Source organism: Ascaphus truei, chromosome 22, assembly GCF_040206685.1.
Source record: "Ascaphus truei isolate aAscTru1 chromosome 22, aAscTru1.hap1, whole genome shotgun sequence".
NCBI classification, from domain to species: domain Eukaryota; kingdom Metazoa; phylum Chordata; class Amphibia; order Anura; family Ascaphidae; genus Ascaphus; species Ascaphus truei.
Window position 1 is genome coordinate 4,565,689 of NC_134504.1, and position 6,060 is coordinate 4,571,748.

Consider the following 6,060-nt stretch of genomic DNA (forward strand, 5'->3'; position numbering starts at 1 on the left):
AAAGTGTGATTTTAAGTAACATTTTACCGCGTGTTGTGTGGGGGTTACACAGTGCCTCCTTATACCCACCCACCCGGGCAGCACACACAGTGCCTCCTTATACCCACCCACCCGGGCAGCACACACAGTGCCTCCTTATACCCACCCACCCGGGCAGCACACACAGTGCCTCCTTATACCCACCCACCCGGGCAGCACACACAGTGCCTCCTTATACCCACCCACCCGGGCAGCACACACAGTGCCTCCTTATACCCACCCACCCGGGCAGCACACACAGTGCCTCCTTATACCCACCCACCCGGGCAGCACACACAGTGCCTCCTTATACCCACCCACCCGGGTAGCACACACAGTGCCTCCTTATACCCACCCACCCGGGCAGCACACACAGTGCCTCCTTATACCCACCCACCCGGGCAGCACACACAGTGCCTCCTTATACCCACCCACCCGGGCAGCACACACAGTGCCTCCTTATACCCACCCACCCGGGCAGCACACACAGTGCCTCCTTATACCCACCCACCCGGGCAGCACACACAGTGCCTCCTTATACCCACCCACCCGGGCAGCACACACAGTGCCTCCTTATACCCACCCACCCGGGTAGCACACACAGTGCCTCCTTATACCCACCCACCCGGGCAGCACACACAGTGCCTCCTTATACCCACCCAACCCGGGCAGCACACACAGTGTCTCCTTATACCCACCCACCCGGGCAGCACACACAGTGCCTCCTTATACCCACCCCCCCGGGCAGCACACACAGTGCCTCCTTATACCCACCCACCCGGGCAGCACACACAGTGCCTCCTTATACCCACCCACCCGGGCAGCACACACAGTGTCTCCTTATACCCACCCACCTGGGCAGCACACACAGTGCCTCCTTATACCCACCCACCCGGGCAGCACACACAGTGTCTCCTTATACCCACCCACCTGGGCAGCACACACAGTGCCTCCTTATACCCACCCACCCGGGCAGCACACACAGTGTCTCCTTATACCCACCCACCCGGGCAGCACACACAGTGCCTCCTTATACCAACCCACCCGGGCAGCACACACAGTGCCTCCTTATACCCACCCACCCGGGCAGCACACACAGTGCCTCCTTATACCCACCCACCCGGGCAGCACACACAGTGTCTCCTTATACCCACCCACCCGGGCAGCACACACAGTGCCTCCTTATACCCACCCACCCGGGCAGCACACACAGTGCCTCCTTATACCCACCCACCCGAGCAGCACACACAGTGCCTCCTTATACCCACCCACCCGGGCAGCACACACAGTGCCTCCTTATACCCACCCACCCGGGCAGCACACACAGTGCCTCCTTATACCCACCCACCCGGGCAGCACACACAGCGCCTCCTTATACCCACCCACCCGGGCAGCACACACAGTGCCTCCTTATACCCACCCACCCGGGCAGCACACACAGTGCCTCCTTATACCCACCCACCCGGGTAGCACACACAGTGCCTCCTTATACCCACCCACCCGGGCAGCACACACAGTGCCTCCTTATACCCACCCACCCGGGCAGCACACACAGTGCCTCCTTATACCAACCCACCCGGGCAGCACACACAGTGCCTCCTTATACCCACCCACCCGGGCAGCACACACAGTGCCTCCTTATACCCACCCACCCGGGCAGCACACACAGTGTCTCCTTATACCCACCCACCCGGGCAGCACACACAGTGCCTCCTTATACCCACCCACCCGGGCAGCACACACAGTGCCTCCTTATACCCACCCACCCGAGCAGCACACACAGTGCCTCCTTATACCCACCCACCCGGGCAGCACACACAGTGCCTCCTTATACCCACCCACCCGGGCAGCACACACAGTGCCTCCTTATACCCACCCACCCGGGCAGCACACACAGCGCCTCCTTATACCCACCCACCCGGGCAGCACACACAGTGCCTCCTTATACCCACCCACCCGGGCAGCACACACAGTGCCTCCTTATACCCACCCACCCGGGCAGCACACACAGTGCCTCCTTATACCCACCCACCCGGGCAGCACACACAGTGCCTCCTTATACCCACCCACCCGAGCAGCACACACAGTGCCTCCTTATACCCACCCACCCGGGCAGCACACACAGTGCCTCCTTATACCAACCCACCCGGGCAGCACACACAGTGCCTCCTTATACCAACCCACCCGGGCAGCACACACAGTGCCTCCTTATACCCACCCGGGCAGCACACACAGTGCCTCCTTATACCCACCCACCCGGGCAGCACACACAGTGCCTCCTTATACCCACCCACCCGGGCAGCACACACAGTGCCTCCTTATACCAACCCACCCGGGCAGCACACACAGTGCCTCCTTATACCCACCCACCCGGGCAGCACACACAGTGCCTCCTTATACCAACCCACCCGGGCAGCACACACAGTGCCTCCTTATACCCACCCACCCGGGCAGCACACACAGTGCCTCCTTATACCCACCCACCCGGGCAGCACACACAGTGCCTCCTTATACCCACCCACCCGGGCAGCACACACAGTGCCTCCTTATACCCTCCCACCCGGGCAGCACACACAGTGCCTCCTTATACCAACCCACCCGGGCAGCACACACAGTGTCTCCTTATACCAACCCACCCGGGCAGCACACACAGTGCCTCCTTATACCAACCCACCCAGGCAGCACACACAGTGTCTCCTTATACCAACCCACCCGGGCAGCACACACAGTGTCTCCTTATACCAACCCACCCGGGCAGCACACACAGTGCCTCCTTATACCCACCCACCCGGGCAGCACACACAGTGCCTCCTTATACCCACCCACCCACCCGGGCAGCACACACAGTGTCTCCTTATACCCACCCACCCGGGCAGCACACACAGTGCCTCCTCCTTATACCCACCCACCCGGGCAGCACACACAGTGCCTCCTTATACCCACCCACCCGAGCAGCACACACAGTGCCTCCTTATACCCACCCACCCGGGCAGCACACACAGTGTCTCCTTATACCCACCCACCCGAGCAGCACACACAGTGCCTCCTTATACCCACCCAACCCGGGCAGCACACACAGTGCCTCCTTATACCAACCCACCCGGGCAGCACACACAGTGCCTCCTTATACCCACCCACCCGGGCAGCACACACAGTGTCTCCTTATACCCACCCACCCGAGCAGCACACACAGTGCCTCCTTATACCAACCCACCCGAGCAGCACACACAGTGCCTCCTTATACCCACCCACCCGGGCAGCACACACAGTGTCTCCTTATACCAACCCACCCGGGCAGCACACACAGTGCCTCCTTATACCCACCCACCCGAGCAGCACACACAGTGCCTCCTTATACCCACCCACCCGGGCAGCACACACAGTGTCTCCTTATACCAACCCACCCGGGCAGCACACACAGTGCCTCCTTATACCCACCCACCCGGGCAGCACACACAGTGCCTCCTTATACCCACCCACCCGGGCAGCACACACAGTGTCTCCTTATACCCACCCACCCGGGCAGCACACACAATGCCTCCTTATACCCACCCACCCGGGCAGCACACACAGTGTCTCCTTATACCCACCCACCCGGGCAGCACACACAGTGTCTCCTTATACCCACCCACCCGGGCAGCACACACAGTGTCTCCTTATACCCACCCACCCGGGCAGCACACACAGTGTCTCCTTATACCCACCCACCCGGGCAGCACACACAGTGTCTCCTTATACCCACACACCCGGGCAGCACACACAGTGTCTCCTTATACCGTGTGGATTGTAACTCCTTGTTGCACGCACAGTTACACGTGACAACGGTCAGGCACATGCCCGGACACGTTACACGGCCCCTGGGACAATACCAGACTGTTTTGATGCACAAATAAAGCCTTTGACTCTCTCTTCGCAAACGCGGAAACTGGCAGCCCCTTCTGTCTGACTAACGAAGGCATCGTAATATAGAGCAGTGCTAGCAAATTACCCGCGCCTTTCAGCACTGGCACACAGTCTTATCGCCATAAAGACATTCGATAAAGGTGGTAACCCCCCTCCCTGAAGCATGTTTAAAAAAGGATTTAAAAATACATAGAATTTACATTTTTTCTTTTAATTAGAAAAATTTAACTTATTAAATAAACATCTCACTTTTGTCCTAGGCAGGACGGCCCCTTTGAGCAGCAATACCCCTATATTTTCAGGTTCCAAGAGCCCCCTGGCTCCCGAGATACTTATTACCAGGATTAAATCTCCTTCCAGGGAAACAAAATGGCTGCCAAATCTCAGGCCAATAGGAAGCTGCGACATCATCGGTAGTGGCTTTCCTATTGGACGGCCATTTAAATCCCCTTTAAAAAAACCAGGAAGTCATACCTGTAACTTCACCAGTAAGTACCTCCGGAAGCAGCGGTTCCCCTGCGCTGAAGCAGCGGTTCCCCTACGCTGAAGCAGCGGTTCCCCAGAGCTGAACCTAGCGAGATTCAACTATGGAGGATCCCTCGGGTCCAATACTATAAAAAAAAGGGGGGGGGTCGTTAGGGGGGATTTCTGCTTTAAACTCTCAACCTTCGGTATAAAAGTCCAGCCTTGGCCTGGCTAATTGTTGTATATTTGCTTAGTTATGCTGTATTCTTTTTAAATGAGCCCTCTCCTTACAAAACCTGCTAAAAGCAGCAACCTGTTCTGATCGCTATTACTTTGTCATTTGTCCAACTTGCACGTTCTCCTCTTGCTATTTTCAACGCTGTTTTTATTTTTAACATCCGACGCTCCGTTCAGGAGATAGAAGCGTTGGAAATATGAAGTGCCCCGGGAGGTTAAAATGGAGGCCGCCCCCCCAGAGGCCAGTGCAGTCTAAAGGTTACCATGGTAACATTACATGAGTTTAAACTCTCATAGGCTTCTGAGGGGGGCGTGCTGCATTAATACAGGGGTCTTCATGAGGCAGGCATCGTCCTTCAAACAGACGGAGCAATGGCTGGGCGCTCCTCCCAGACGTAAAACCCTTTCCAAGCTCGGAGACTTCGGCCTAACGAACTTCCCAGGTCCTGTGTACTTCAGACGCTGACCCCAAAGCTTCCTCCCCCGGCTTATTCCCTGGAGGTCCGAACATTGGCTTCCTACGTTCTCACATAACACCCCGTTCCTCCGGGCACCGCGTTCCTCTTCTCCGGTTTGCGTGCAATGGCTCGAAGAAATCGCTTTGGAAAAGCGCTTTGCACGTAATTGTGGGTTCTGGTTTCATCCCTTCGGCCCGGGCTGTTTCCCGTCACCCCCTCTGAATGAAGACGCGTACATTTTCCAGCGTATTTATTTACAGATCTGATGCAAGTCCTACGCCGGGCCCGGCCAACGCGGACTAGGCGGGGCGCCAATTCTTACATCCGACTGCAAGACTCAGGCCGCATCATCAGAGGGGCGGAAGGAAGGAACAAAATTAGCCGATGGCCTAAATAACGCGCAGTCACTATAACGCCTCTCTCTCCCCCCACCTCTCTCCCCCCCCCCAACTGTTTCTCTCTCCCCTCTCCACCCACCTCTCTCTTTCTCCCCACCTCTTACCTGTTTCCAACTCACCCTCTCCCCCCTCCCCTCACCTCTCTCTCCACCTCCCGTCTCTTTCTCCCCCTCCCCCTCTCTTTCTCCCCTCACCTTCTCCCCCTCCCCACCTCTCTCTCCTAACACCCTCATCTGTCTCCACCTCCCCCCCTCCCCTCTTTCACCCCCCTCACCTTCTCCCACTCCCCATCTCTCTCCAAACACCCCTCATCTGTCTCCAGCTCCCCCCTCCCCTCTTTCTCCCCCTCACCTTCTCCCCCTCCCGATCTCTCTCCAAACACCCCTCATCTGTCTCCACCTCCCCCTCTCTCCCCCCCCTTCTCTTTCTCCCCCTCCCCCGCTCTCTTTCTCCCCCTTCCCCCTTTCTCCCCCTCCCCCCTCTCTGTCTTCCCCTCCCATCTCTCTCTCTTCACACACCTCTTTCTACACCTCTCACCCCTTTCTCTCCCGGCCAAACAACTCGCTTCCCTCCCTGCCAAC